The sequence below is a fragment of the Phoca vitulina genome, unplaced genomic scaffold, assembly GCF_004348235.1.
Source record: "Phoca vitulina isolate PV1807 unplaced genomic scaffold, GSC_HSeal_1.0 scaffold26, whole genome shotgun sequence".
Taxonomy (NCBI): Eukaryota; Metazoa; Chordata; class Mammalia; order Carnivora; family Phocidae; genus Phoca; species Phoca vitulina.
Window position 1 is genome coordinate 26,474,608 of NW_022589729.1, and position 16,167 is coordinate 26,490,774.

Genomic DNA, 16,167 nt, shown 5'->3' on the forward strand with positions numbered 1-16,167 from the left:
AAAACGTCCTTTTCTATATTTAGACTAGTACTTTAAGCTTACCTACCAGTTAATTTAAATGTTTCTAGCTCCATTTATAAGTGATCTGACAGCAATCAAGACAACCCCCATGATTTGATTATAATTGAGGGTGAAACACAACCATCAAGGCACAGGCAGAAGTCAGAGGAAATCATATCATCAATATAAATTACATCTCTGAATCAACACACTCCACAGATGGCAGCGAGCTAGTAGCATAAACCTGCCCCCTTCAAACCTCAAAAATGCTGAAAAAGAAACCAGTCTATTTGCACAGGTAAATTTAAGCTCAATCTTCTTTCACAAATGGGTGCTGGTGAGAAAGATGAGGGACAGGCGGGGAGGACTGGAGAGCCCCGTCACGACGCAGGCTATGGGGCCTGACGAGGTTTCGGGGTGGAACAGGCCCACCAGAAGGCACTCGTCTGTGTTCTGGTCCCTGAGTGACCACGAGGCAGTGACTGGCCACCGCCAGGGAACAAGCACAGGGCCACAGACCCTCCTGACACAGGAAACAAATGCCTTCAGTCTCTGCCGTGTCTTGTATCTTATCTCCGTCAGGAGGCAAAAGCCATCACCTGCTGGGGATGAGGCAGGAACCCCGTGCACACGCTGGTCCCAGGTGAAGGGCTCTGCCTCTGGGGAAGAACAGAAGCTTGCCCACACCCCGCACCCTGCAGAGACTCCAAGGGGAGGTGCTCTCGGACCTGCTTTTGCCCAAGACCCACACTGATGTGTAGAAGAGGTCTGCTGCTGCCAGAAGAGGAGTGACAACCTCACTTACACCCCATACTCTCCACTGACACAAGGCCAAGTTCAGCCACCTGCCCTTCTAGACCTGTGCTGTGGAATTTTCTGTGATGACAGAAGTGTTTTATAACTGTGCTGTCCAATACAGGAGCCACAAGCTGCATGTGTAATTGTAATTGTAAAAAGTAAATCCAATTACTTGTAATTATAATTAATTACAATTACATTTTAAATAGCCACATGTAGCTTGTGCCTAGGACACTGCCGCTCTAGACCTGAACTAAGGCAGAGGCCGAAGTTGCCCACCACAGGCTCAGAGTAGGAATGCTGAGAAAGTTCCACTTTAGAGACTCAGGTACATAGCACTTGCCTCCCCCTACCGCTCGAACAGGAGAACCAAGAGAACCCTCTGCCCCACTCACATCTCATGCTGAGTAACAGGGTCTGTTTGATAGAGGAGAATTACTGCAGAAAACCCCTGACCACCCAGACTTCCCAGTAAGAACATGGAAATAGCAGCCCACCACGGGGGAAGCTTAAAGTTAAAAAACCCAAAGCTAGTTCAACTATTGCCTAGATTGGCTCAACTCCTCACATTAATGGCCTGGCAGAAAAAGGTGTACCTATTTCCAGGTATAAGTAACATTTACCTTGGTATCTACTATTCTTTCACACACGTAATAGGCATTGAATAAAAATTCTGTTTGACACACAAAAAGCAACTCCCCCAAACCCATTATCAACAGACAGAATAGACAACACAAAAAGGTCAAAGGATGGCCCAGATGGTGAAACTATCAGACAATTTAAAGTAACTATAATTAATATCTTAAAGAATCCAGTGAAAAGGTGGACAACATGCACGAACAAATGGGTAATCTTAACAGAGACATGGAAGTGATTTTTTAAAAGCCAAATGGAAATATTAGAAGTGAAAAACATGGTATCGAAGATAAACTCCTTCAATAGGCAGACTGGGAACAAAAGAGGAACGATTCAGTGAAACTGAAAATAAATGAATGGAAATTAGAAACACAAACAAGAAGAAAAACACTGTGGTTAAAAATCAAAAAGCAACCAAAGCAAAACGAAACCAGAAGAGAACTACCAAGACCTATGGAACAACATCAAACAATTTAACACATGTACTCGACATCCCTTAAGAAAAAGAAGGAAAGGAAGGGACCAAAGAAATAATTTCTAAAACACAGCTGAGAATTTTCCAAAATATAGCTATTAATAACAAACTGTCAATACAAGCAGGATGGATACAAAGAAAAACACATCTAGCACAACAGTGTTGAAAACCAAAAATAAGAATATATAATACATTGAAGGAAATGGATAAAAGGAAATTAAGCCTTGGACTTAAGCCGTGGCCTCTCCATAAAAGACCAATGACTGTTTAGCCTTTTAGTAAAATGTGGATTCTAGCAAAATTGTCTCCCACATTTGCAGCCCTTACTGGACCACATAAACAATAACCAGAATGAAAGGATTTTGTGTTCCCTCGCTAAGGCATCCATGCAGTAACCATAGAATGCGAATCTGAGGATGCAGGCATGGCATGGCATTTTGTGTAGACTAACCAAAACTTCTCAAAGGTGTAACTTGCTGAATAGTATAGTTTTTGTTGTTGTTGTAACAGAATTAAAATGATCTTTGGAGATAGGGCAAAATCGCCCGGAATTAGAATGATCTAAATACTAAATAACTAAACATAATGTAAATACAAAACTGAAACTGAAATGTGTTATGGTCCAAATGTAATGATATTGTTTTTGTATTTGGTCCTATAAAACCCAAGTAATATTGGGGAAAATATGAATTTGCAGAGATTGTTCCTCTAGAACTTTTTTTAAAAGTCTCTTTTGGTTCTTGACATTAATTAGATTGCATTAGCTGATAATGAGCTTTTGGAAAGTTGCACTAATATGCAAAGAATATCTGTATCCATTCAATGCTTAGGAAATATAATTTCAAAACTAAAGCTGTCTATGACAAAATATAAATAATGCATGAAAAAGAATTAGAGTTTGAGGCAAAACCTGAGAGGCTTAGATCTACTTACCCTGTTCCTTTAGAGTACTCCACTAATTGTATGGGATTCTGTCTAAAATCCTGGGTGCTTCTAGTTGAGACCCTGTTGGGTGCTCCCTTAATCAAAGGCTGGGATTTGTTTTCTTTTCCTGCAGTTAGTGCTCGAGAGCTGCTAAAAGGTACCAGCTGCACCTGGACACCTCAAGGCAGTTCCAGGATCCTCAAGTGAAGGCTCAAATATTCAAATGAACATGAGACTTTTAAATTTGGGGTCCTTACTGCAGTTTGTTGAGTTTAAAAATATACAAGAAAGTACATCAGTTGGTAGAGTCAAAATATTCAAGTAAATAAAAGGCAGATGTATGTACTAGGTAAGGGGGTAGGCTCTGCAGCCGATCTGTTTGGGTTCCCATCTCATTTCTGCTCCTTACTGGCTTGGGCCTCAGTTTCTCATTTTTTAAAAAAGGGATCATAATAATATCTACCTTATAGGGGCCTAAAAGAATTTTTAAATTCATTAACAAGTTGTTATGAGATCTAAATTTTGTAAGGCTTCTTAAATGAATAAATGTGAAGGCCCAGACCTGGCATGGGATTAGTGGTCTTTGTATTTATAACTATTTGTATCGGTCTCATTAATAAACTTTATATTAAAACAAAGTAAAAAACTAAAACCAATGCAACTAGGTGCTGAATTTTGTACTTTTACTGAATTGAGTGCAGCATTGGACACATGACAGAGACTCTGAAAATAACTCAGATTTAGTTCCTGATTTGTGTGCTAGCATTTTATTGTAAAAAACAAACAAACAAACAGCTGCTGAATATGCAGCATGGGCAATTATATCTTTAAATAGAAATAGGCCAAAAAACTGATCATTTACTACACTCCCAATTTACACTGTTTAGTCCATATTCACCTATTAGAAAATAGGTATGAATGAACAATGTGAGCAATAGATCCACAGATATTATGTCCAGACTTTAAAAGATAGGGACACCTTGTATGTTATATAGAGGACACCTAGGAAACGAGGCATATATCACATATAATTGTCCTTTGTGGTATGTATCAGGCTTCTTTCTCACACTGCAGATTTCTACCCTAACAATATGGCAATCTATGTTGATAAAAATCACTCCCAGTCATACCCTACAAGAGAGCCTACACTTTGAAATTTAACATGTAGGACTTTCTAGCCAGATACAGATACCCTAATTGTGTTCAGTTTTATCCATCCTCATTTATGCTCAATTTACAAAGTATGCCAAAGACAGATTCACTAAAAGGAAGGAAACCCTTACAGTTCCTTGTTGGACTGGTAGGTTTAACTGGAACAACAATGGCAAGCCATTTTTTTCTCAATCCCAAATCCCTCAAATCATATTAAATTTTCAATTTTTGAAACCAAACAATCTCAATTTAATACACATGCAATGGTAGCTTTGTCATCACTGGGTACACAGATGGAAATATTCACAATATATTACAAAACATAAATAAATTTCACACAAAAGTACACAGAGCAATGGAAGTTTGGCATAAAGCAGCTGGAGAACACACTAAAAATAATACTAAAAAACAACATGAAACACGTTTCTCTGTTGATTGTCAATGTTACAGTTAGGAATGGTTGACACATGGGGTAGGCTTAGGACAGCTATAATCTCAAGGCAGTACTTGTCGCCTGAGATAACCACCCAACCAGAAGGAAAGTAGGTATCACACATCCTAATGGCTCTCATTCCTTGGGCAACGGTGAAATTATAATATTGGCATTTAAAGGAGGAAATAGGACATTGGGTTACCCACATATGCAGTTTCCCAATATCAAAAGGGAGAGTGGAGCCCACTGGCCACAGAAAGCCCCCTTATGAAGGAAGGAAAACGTGTTCCTAAGGATATACTGCTGGAACGGAACAAAAATACCTTTATTACTGCTGGACTTCTGGATATACCTGATGGTACAAGTACCAGACAAGTACCTAGGACTATGGCTTTGATGCCTCCCCAACCAGTTATATATTATGTGGGAACTTGAACCAGGATAGCATGCTCTGAGCCAAACCTCACCCTATCCTAATGGAGTCAAAGGGAAAATAAGGAACACAACATGATGTGATGTGTAAAAATACAACAGGTAATGGATGTGTCAATAGAGGGGAAAAGATGTTATTCGAGGTCAAGAAAAGATCAAGAGCTATTAAAATAGCCAGAAAAATATTTCACATTGAGCCTCCTCAAACTGATCTAATAAATATAAATTGTACATTAGAAAACCTAAGTCAAGGCACATTTGGAAGATTAATAAAAATCAACACAACTTTGCAGGAATTAAAAAGGGAACGAACACATGCATTCCCTAACATAATGGCAGCCTTGAATGCTGATGTTATGGCAATTGAACACCTGTTTGATAGTACGGTGAAAGTTTGCACCCTCTGGAGCTCTGTAAAGATGATCTTCACTTGGAAACATATTTGTCAAGGACGTTAAACTAAGTGGTTCAAGAAACTTAACTTTTGGTTGTTTGGAGATTAAATATGGTACCATGTTAAAGAGTTCTTTGTTATGCTTATATTGATCATATTAGGAACATAGTTGTTTAAACTGGCCATTCAACTACAGTGTAAAAGAATGTTTGTCAGAGGAAAAATGCTCTCCGAATAGGACTCTTTGTGATTAACATTTTAAGTGATGTAGAATCACAGGGTAGATTGATATTTTTGTGAATTTAGATTTCTACAGGACATTAGACCCTTAGTATTAGTGTGTGAGTGATCCGAAATCACGGGGTAGACTGTGGTGTATTGGTTTGACAGGATTTCAAATCCACTTGTTTACAACAAAGACAAAAATAAAGTTGTTCTTAGAAGTGAATTTGCTTTGAGTGTTGCTTTTGGGTGAAGTTGTGTCAGATGTCATCAGCTCATCGGTTCTCACCCATAAGAACTGAGTAGCTCAGCTGCTGATGGGCCCCCTGGAGCCTTACATTAAAAGCATATGAAGCAGCAGCTATGGTAAGGGGACATTAGACTATAAATACCGAGAGTCCATGAGGACTAGGAGAGTGTTTGGTCTGGGCAAGTCTACACTTGGCTGATCTAAAAGAACCCCTGAAGACCTTGGAGGCAATTAGCTCCTACCTCTGTAAATGTGACTCTTTCACAGGTGGTGGCAAAAGCCATATTAGCATCCCAGCAAAAATCCCATTATCCATCAACACGGCAGTGGTCCTCGTTCCCTAACAACGTGCCTTAGCAACATGAGACTTTCCCTTTTGCACCGGCAGCCGGATTTCAGCTCTGGGTTGGCTAAGCGGTCTCTCCTGAGTACCAACTCCTATAAAAATACACCTCAGCTGTATTTGGACTCCTTGCCTGGGACAATCGTGTGATTAATCTAACATTGGTTTGGAGTCTGTGATTTCTGTATTATCTGATGAAAAGACATTCTCTCGTATGCTACTGGCTCGTGCAATTCGCATGGGGAACCGTTGTTAAATACATTGTTGGCAAAGACAAAATTAGCCTCTGAGCATTATTTGCCTCCCAAAACAAAACAGCCTTCATTGGGGAATATGTGCATTTGTGTAGGTTGAAGTTTGGAATTAGGCACATGCCAGGTACCTCCAGCAGCCTGTTCCTGTGACCCAGCCTTGCTGACATTGCCCTGCTCCAGGTCCCTGGCTCCTCTGACCTGTGCCTCCTGGCATGAGCAGCCTGCACCCGGTCAGCCACCCTTGGCTAGCCAGGTCCCCAGGCCTGCGGAGCTAGGGCTCATCCCCAACTCCCTGCATTGCCTCAAGCGTAGAAGGAGCCTACCTCCCAAAACTTGTTCCGAGGCAGCCATGGAAATGGGTGACATTCCCCATGTGTACTTACTGTTTGCTGGGGTCCTAGCTTTCCGCAGCCATCAAGGCTCCCAGGTGTCTCTTACTGGAAGCTGCCTCAGCCAGCCTGTCTGATCCAACCCTGGTAAGGCATTCCAGGTTCCTCCAGCTCTGTCTTCAAGGGGGAATACGGATCATGTGTCAGTTAGGGCTTGGAATTAGGAACATGCCAGGTATGCCCAAAAGGCTCCTCCTGTGACCCAGGCTCACCCAACTTTGCCTGTTCCAGGTCCGTGGCTACCCCGACCGGCACAGCCCACACATGTGAAGTACCTGCTCTGTCATCTGGCTTGGGCTGCCGGGGACACTCCAGGCCTGGGGAACTCTGGCCTGAATTCAACCACCTCAAGGGTCTCAGGGTGGAAGGAGTCCAGCCCCAGAAAATCTTTCTGAGGCAGGTTTATCTTTTTATTATTATTTTTAGATTTTATATACTTATTTGACAGAGAGAAGAGCACAAGCAGGGAGAGCGGCAGGCAGAGGGAGAGTGAGAAGCAGGCTCCCGGCTGAGCAGGGAGCCCGATGCGGGGCTCGATCCCAGGACTCTGGGATCACGACCTAAGCCAAAGGCAGATGGTCAACCGACCGAGCCACCCAGGCGCCCCCTGAGGCAATTTAAACTGGTGAAAGACTGTCCCCACTTGGACTGGTTGCCTAACCGGTCCTGGGCTTCTCCAGCAACCACAGCTTTGAGCCGTCACTTCCTGGACGGTACCCCGGCCGTCTCAGCCTGCTCTGACCTGGCAAGGCAGTCCAGATTTTTTCAGTTCTATCTTCATGGGGAATATGTCCATTTGTATAGCTTAAGGTTTGGAATTAGGCAGATGCCAGGTACTTTCAATAGCCCTCTCTTATGACAGCCTCACAGGTCACTTGCCCTGATCCCGGTCCCCAGCTATCCTGACCTGGGCAGCCTGCACACGCACAGTTCACACCCCCTAAGCCAGCCTTGGGCAGATCCAGTCCACCAAGCTTGGGAAATTCTGGCTGGGCACAAGCCACCAGCATGGAGGGAGCCCACCTTCCAAAAACTGCTCTGAGCTGAAAGCTGCAAATGGGCAATAATCAGTCCCCATGTGAACTTACCGGCTGAGGGTTCCCAGCGTCTCTAGGAACCGGGACTCCCCCAGGTATCTCATGGAGGATATCCCGTCCTGCTGGCCCAGCCCCTCCTGGGAAAGCAGTTGGAAAACCTCCAGCTCTGCCTTCAGAGAGAAAACCACAACGAGTAGGTAGGCCTTGTGCATTAGGCCGTCGCCTTCTATCGTTAACAGCCCCCCTCCTGTGGCTCGGCCTTGCCTGGCACTGCCCATTCCCAGGTCCCTGGCTACCCCGACCTGCACAGCCTGCACGTGCACGCAGGGCACCCTGTCAGCCCTGCAGGGGACTCCAGCTGGAACCCAGCCACAACCACACGAATGGCCTCTGGGTGGAGGGAACCCATCATCACCCCCCCCCACCTCTGTCAAAAATCTTTCTGAGGCAGCAGCTTTAAAGTGGGGCAATAAGGAGGGGATGTGATGTGATGAGCACTGGGTGTTATACACAACTAATGAATCATTGACCACTACACCAAAAACTGATATACTATATGTTGGCTAATTGAATTTAAATAAAAAAGTAAAAATAAAGTGACAGTAGTCAGTCCCCATGTGTGCTCCTCTTTTGGACTTTGGCAACAATCAAGTCTCCCAGATGTCTCTTATTGGAAGGTACCCGGGTTAGCCAGCCCATCCCCTCCATCTTCCTCCAGCTCTGCCCGTCAGTGAGAATATGCTCATTTGTATAAATTAGGGCTTGGACTAAGGCAGAGGCCTTGTAACTCCAGGAGACTGCTCCAGTGACCCAACTTCTCTAGATGCTTGCTCTGTTCTGGATCCTCAGCTACCCTGATCTGGGAGTCCCACACATGTGTAGGACACACCTTGCAAGCCGGCCTCAGGCAGACCCCGTCTACAAGCCCCTGGAACACAGAGCAGTCCTGAACTACCACTAGCTTCCACTGTGGAGAGAGCCCATCACTTGAAAATCTTTCTGAGGTTCCTGCTGAAGCTGGTGATGGTCAATCCCCATTTAGACTGGTTGGGGGACCTTTCTAACAAGGTCCTGGTCTTCAGCAGTCAAAGCCCCCAGGTGTCTCTTATCGGAGGGTACTCCTGTCATCCCACCTGGCCCCATGCTAGCAAGGCAGTCCAGATTTCTCCAAATCGGCCTCTGGAGAAATCCATCTTTATGTAGGTTAAGCCTTGGAATTAGGCATATGCCAGGTACCCTTACTAGCCCCAACCTGTGATTCGGCCTCTCCATATACTCGCCCTGTCCCTAAGTACAAACTCCTGGCTACCCTGACCTGCACGGCCCACACGGGCACAGTACATACTCCAAAAGCCACCCTTGGGTGAACGGGGCTATCCGCCCCTACGGAGCTAGGGCCCATTCCCTATCACCTGTATAGCCTCAAATGTAAAAGGAGCCCATTACCCCAGACAGCTGCTAAAATGGACAACAGTCAGTCCCCCCGTAGACTTACTGTGTGTTGGTATTTCAGATTTCAGCAGCAATCAAGGCTCCCAGGTGTCTCTTATTGGAGGGTACCCCACTAGCCAGCTTTGCTTTCAGCGGGAATATGCACATTTGTGTTGGGTAAGCCTTGAAATTATGCAGATACCACATATCCCTAATAGCCTGCTGTTTGACTCAGACTCTCCTGAAGCTTGCTCCGATTCCGTTCCCGGCTACGCTGCCCTGCGGGCCCGAGCACGGGCCGTCCGAGCACCCTGTCAGCTGGTCCTCGGCAGATGGTGCCCTCCAGGCCTGTGGACAGGCTGTCCCCCAACCACCTGCGAGCCTGCAGGGTGAAGAGAGCCCACCCCCCAGATAATCATTCTGAGGCAGCAAGCAGCATTAATGTGACGACAGACCATTAGGACTGGCTGCCTGGTGGGGTCCCGGGCTTCTCCAGTACTCAGGGCCCCCCGGTGTCTCTCATTGCCTCTGGCAGTGGAGCCTGCCCCACTCCGGCAAGCAGTCCAGATTCCTGCAGCTCTGCCCTCAGCAGGATCGGCACCTTTATGCAGGCTACGGCTTGGAATTTGGCAGATGTCAGGTACTTCCAAAAATCGGTCTTGTGACGCAGCCCCGCCCAACACTTGCCTTGTTTCAGGTCCTTGGCGACCCTGAGGTGGACCATCCCATGTATGTGCCATTCGTACTTGGTCAGTCACACCTGGGCACTGCAGCCCTCAGACCTATAAAGATAGTGCCCGTCTTGAACCACCTGCATAGCCTGGAAATGGACATGTGTCTAAGGGGAACGTCAAATGGATGACAGTCAGTCCCCAAGTGCACTTACCGTCTGCTGGGGTCCAGGGCTTCTGCAACAATTCAGCTCCGAGGTGTTTCTTACTTCAGGATACCCCTGCCAGCCTGCACAATCCAACCCTGGCAAGTCAGTCCAAGTTCCTCCAGCTCCGCCTTCAGGGGGAACATACACATTTGTGTAGGTTAAGTCTCGGAATTAGGCAAACACCAGGTACTCCCAACTGCCGCCTCCTGTTACCTGACCTATCCTGATAGTGCCCTGCTCCAGGTGCCTGGCTACCCTGACCTGCGCGGTTCGCGCATGTGCAGCCTGCCCTGGATCAGCTGGCTTTGGCCTGCAGGGGGCGCTCCAGGCCTGGGGAACTCCAGCTGGACCCCAAGCACCTGATTGGCCTCCCGGCCTTCCCCGTGAAAATTTTTCTAAGGTGGCTGCTTTTAACTGGCCACAGCCAGTGGCCATGAGTACTCGCCGTTTCCTGGGGTTCCAGGCTTCTGCCGCAATCACAGGTCGCAGGTGCTTCCTGCCGGAGGCTACCCTAGCCAGCCCACACAACCCAGCCCTGCAAGACAGCGCAGAGGATTCCAGTTAGGCCTTCTGAAGGAATATGTGCATTAGGTAGGTTAGGTCTTGGAATTATGCCGACGATGCCCTGTAATCCCCAGCGCCCTCCCCGGTGACCTGGCCTCTCCCGACACTTGCCCGGATGAGATCCTCAGCTACCCTGACCCGCCTGTGCATTCACAGTTCACATCTGAAGACCCAGCGGGCCCTCCAAACCTGTGGAAGTCTGGCCAGGCCCCGACCATGTGCAGAGCCGCCAGTGCGGAGGGAACCCATCTACCGAAAATCACTCTGGGGTGGCCACTGCAAATGGATGGCAGTCAGTCCCCATCTGGACTGGACGCCTGATGGGGTCCCAGGCTTCTCCAGCAATCAGGGCTCCCAGGTGTCTCTTATTTGATGGATACATCTAGATACCCACCCAGGCCCGCCCTGGCAAAGCAGTGCAGATTCTTTCAGCTCTGCAATCAGGAGGAATACGCATCTTTGTGTAGCTTCAGCCTTGGTATTAACAGATGCCAGGTGCACCCAATAGCCCTCTCTGTGACCCAGCCTCTCCTGACACTTGCCCTCTTCCAGGTCCTGGGCTACACTAACCTGTGCAGCCCACACATGAGCAGTACCCATCCCATATGTCAACCTTGGGCAGACCCAGCCTTTCAAGTTTATGATACTCCAGCCAGGCCCCAACCACTTGCATAGCTATCATTGTGGAGGGAGCCCACCTTCCAAAAAGCACTCTGAGCTGAAAGCCACAAGTGGCAACAGTTGCACATGTGAACTTACTGCCTGATGGTGTCACACCTTCTCTAGGAACCAGCACCCCTTCGTGTCTCCAAACAGAGGAAAGCCTGTAATGCCAGCCAGGCCCCTTCTGCAAGGCAGTTAAAACACCTCTAGCTCTGGGGACGCCTGGGTGGCTCAGTCAATTGAGTGTCTGCCTTTGGCTCTGGTCATGATCCCAGGTTTCTGGGATCAGCCCCACATCCGGGCTCCCTTCTCAGCAGGGAAGTCTGCTTCTCCCTCTCCCTTTGCCCCTCTCCCCTGCTCATGCGCTCTTTCTCCCCCCCCCACCACTCACTCTCTCCCAAATAAATAAGTAAAATCTTTAAAAAGAGTTTATTTATTTGACAGAGAGAGACACAGCGAGAGAAGGAACACAAACAGGGGGAGTGGGAGACGGAGAAATAGGCCTCCCGCAGAGCAGGGAGCCCGATGGGGGGTTCGATCCCAGGACCCTGGGATCTTGACCCAAGCCGAAGGCAGATGCTTAATGAGTGAGCCACCCAGGTGCCCCATAAATAAGTAAAATCTTAAAAAAAAAATCTTAAAAAAAAACCCACCAAACCTCTAGCTCTGCCTTTGAGAGAAAGGTTCACAATGGGTATATGGGCTTTGCACTTTAGGCTGACACCTTCCACCCCCAGTACATCCCTCCTGTGCCCTGACATTGCCCTGGTGCAGGTATCCAGCTACCTTGACCTGTGCAACCCACACATGCCCAGTCTTCACCCTGGAAGCTGCCCATGGGCTGCTGTGGACAGTCCAGGCCTCTGGAAGTCCAGCATGAACCCCACAAGCTGAATGGCAGTAATGGGGTCAGGCTTCCCCAGTAATTAAGGCTCCCAGGTGTCCCTTATTGGAGAGTGCCCCAGTCAGCCAGCCTGCCCCGTCCATTTTTCCAACTCTGCCTTCAGCAGAAATGTGTGCATTTGTAGATGCCAGGTACCCCGAACAGCCCCCTCCTGTGACCCGGCCTCGCCCCACATTGCTCTGCTCCAGATGTCTGATGACACTGACCTTTGCTGCTGGTGCATGCCCGGTCCTCACCCTAGCAGCAAGCTTGTGACCCAGCTCCTCCCCCACTTGCCCTGTTCAGGTCCCTGGTACCGCCGGCTGTGCCACCCGCATGTATACAGTCTGAATGCCATCAGCCACCTTTGGGCAGTGGGGGCTTACGGAGCCTGTGGAGCTAGGGCCCCTCGTCAACCACCTGCATAGCCTCAAAGATAGAGGGAACCCACCCTCCTGAAAACTGGTCTGAGTCAGCTCCTAAAAAGAGCAACCATCGGTCCCCAAGTGGATTTACTATCTGCTGGGGTCCCGGGCTTCTACAGTCATCTAGGCTCCCAGGTGTCTCTTCCTGGATGATAGATACCCTGAGCAGCCTGCATGATCCAGCCCCGGCAAGGCCATTCAGATAGTCCAGCTCCGCCTTCAGTGGGACCATGTGCAATTGTGTAGGTTAGGGCTTGGAATTCGGCAGCTACCTTGTAATCCCAAGAGCCTGCTCCAGTAGCCAGTCCTCTCCAGAGGCTAACCCGGGTCAGGGGCTCCTGCACCCCGAGCTGTGCTGCCTGCACATGCGCGGTACATACCCCTGTGCGAGACTTGAGCAGGGCTGGCCTTCAAGCCTGTGGAAGTCCGGCCGGGCCCCAGCTACCAGCATAGCCAACAGCAGGATAGCCTCCGGCGACGTGGGGGGAGCCCTCTGATAATTGCTCGAGGTAGCAACTGCAAATGGGCAACACTCAGTCCCCAGGTAGACCTGCTGCCTGCTGGGGTGCTGGGCTTCACTAGAAACAAAGACTCCCAGACATCTCCTAATACAGGACACCCTGTCCTGCCGGCCACCTGCACCCACCCTGTCAAGGAGCCTGAACACCCCAGCTCTGCCTTGGGGTGAATCTTCCATAATGGAAGGTAGATCTTGAATTGGGCTGATGTGCTGTGCCTCCTAGAGCTGGCTGCTATCATCTGACCCTTCCCAACACTTGCCCTGTGCCTGGTCCCCGGCACGCCTGACCTGCACATATACTGGAATGGGCAATTGTCTTTACCTGGACTTACTTTCCGCTGGCGTTCGGGCTCCTGCAGCAATCAAGGCTCCCAAGTATCTGTTATTGGAGGATATTCCAGCCAGCTCACAGCATCCATCCTAAGCAAGACAGTCCAGTTCCTCCAGCTCTGCTTTCAGGGGGAATAAGCACATCTGTATAGGTTAGGGCTTGGAATTTGGCAGATGCCTTGTAACCACAAGGGTCCACTCTCATGATCAGGCCTCTGAGGACACTTGCCCTGTTCCAGATCCCTGTACACCTGCACACGCTTAGTCTATACCCTCTCAGCAGGCACCGCATCAGGCAGCGAGTCCAAACGGGCCACCTGGGATCTGTGATTGCTGCAGATGCCCAGGACTCTGGCAGAGAGTGAGTCTACAAGGGGACTGACCTTTGCCAGTTTAAAGCTACCACCTCAAAACAATTTTCGAGTGGTGGCCTCCCTCCCTCCTAGAGGCTATTCAGGTTGTTTGCATCTGGCCTGAGCTCCATAGGCTTCCATAGCTAAAGGCCTACTGATGCGTGTGGACCACAGATGCCCTGGTGGCACAAGTCAGGGTAGTGAGCGATGGGGAAAAGCGCAATGTCAGGCAAGGCTGGTTCATAGAGGGGGCTGTTGGGGATATCTAGCATTACCTAATTCTAAGCCTTAACCTACACAATGTGCACATTCCTGCTTAAAGCAGAGCTGGGGGAATATGGACTACCTTGCTAAGGCAAGCCTGGGCAGCTTGGCCAGAGTACCTTCCAATAACACACACTCGGAAGGCTTGATTGCAGCAGGAATTGGGGACCCCAACAGGCAGCAGGTCCACAGGAGGCTTGGGGGTGGGCTTTCTCTTACTCTTGAGGCAATGCCAATGATTGGGGATGCCAATGATTGGGGATGTTCCATAGGCCTGTAGGTGTGTACTGTGCATGTATGGGCCTTGAAGGTCAGGGTAGCCAGAGACCTGTTCAAGGGCAGGTGTCAGGAGAGGCTGCGTAATGGAAGTGGGTAGTTAAGGGTACGAAGCATCTGCCTAATTCTAAGCCCTAACCTCCGCAAATGTGCTTTTTTCCCCTGAATGCAGAGTTGGAAAAAACTGGACTGCCTTTCTAGGGTCTGGTCAGGCAGAATGGTGGGGTTCCAGAAAAATAAGACATGATTTTAGTGTTTCATAGCAATGAAACGATTTTAAATTTAACCTACCAACAGCTATCTCATCACAAAATTGAAGGTGAATATGGCCACAGGGCTATTTTCTTACTCTATGCATTTGAAACTGCTGCGATCACATTCTGAATGTCCCATTGATTTCTGAAGTCCCTGGAATAGTGCCTTTTTTTTTTGTTACAGTTTCCTGATTTTGCGGATATATTGGAACTGGCTTCAAAGGTCAGGCAGGCATCTTATATATTTGGCTAATCCATGTTAGCTAAATCTGGCTTTAGCTATGTGGAGAAAGATAATGGCTATTTTGAACTACTTTTGAGCGGGGCTTTGGAGGGGAAGGAAGGACATGAATCATGTGGGAGCTGCTCAAGCTGCTCAAGAGGGCACAAGATATCAGCTCAGAGAGGGTGTGGAAGCTCCTGCTAGATCCTTCATTGGACTTTAACCCAGCCCAATGTTTAACCCAGCCAGACTGTTATGAAACAGGGGCTCTTTGACGAAATATTGGAAAGTATTTAGACCACTAAGGTCAGAGACCATGAAGCTCCAGCACCTCCAAGGACTCCTTCCTTCCTTGACCGTGGGAACAGGCTAAAGATAAAGGAAGCTTCTGTTTCCTACCTCGGGAGCAGGAAGGGAAGCAGGAATGCTTTAGGTTGGCTCACAGAGGTATGTCTGAAACCGGAGATGGGTTTCTCTCAAAGCAGTGATTCAGAGTGAGGCAAGAAAACCTGTGGGGGCAAGTCCCATTCGAATGTTCAGGGCAGTAAAGTGGTCTAGGATGTCCACGTAAGTAATAAGAACAGGGATTATTCAGTAGAATTTTGCAATCGTAGAGCTGGAAGGGACCTCAGTAGCAATCTAGTCCAAAGTTTTGTTGCCACGCAACTCTCTCTTCAAACAAAAGCTTCCACAGGAGCCCTAATACAAACCTATATGAAAGCAGGATTGCTAGGGGTGCGGCTTGGAGGGTCAAAAAACCCACAAAAGCTTACTTATAAAATTAGAATAACTTTAAGAACTGGAAGAAGTTTTATTTATATCATTGAGAAGCTAAAGCAACATTGGTCACAAAGAATAAAGTTCCCCAAACTGACACATTCTTATATTAAAGTGAAAAGCCTTTGAATCTTTAAAGACATTTTTATCTGGAGGCATGAGAACGGGGAATATGACTTTTCGTCACACGGAAATGAGCCTTAGATGAAAATTTTCAGATTTATGGACTATGCTATGCTGCTTTGGGACAATGAGTCCCCAAGCCCCGCGAGGTGGCGCCCCTGTTCGGCATTTTGAGAACGTTTGTTTCTCTCCTGGAGGGTCTGTTGGCCTCGTGTTTTGCAGGTTCAAGGAAATCCGATTAGATACCACGCACTAGGAAGCCACACTTGCGTTCTTCTATTTTAACCTCCTTCCCTCTCACTTTCGTTCCAACGATAGAAATCCACATAACATTACGGTTACTGAGGTTTCTTCACTTTTCAGAAAAGGAAGAAACAAATTCCCTAAATATTCCCAGGGGGGAAAAAAAACAACAGGAAGAGCCTTCCAGGGGGCCTGGTGCAGCCAAAGGAAGCCTGGGAA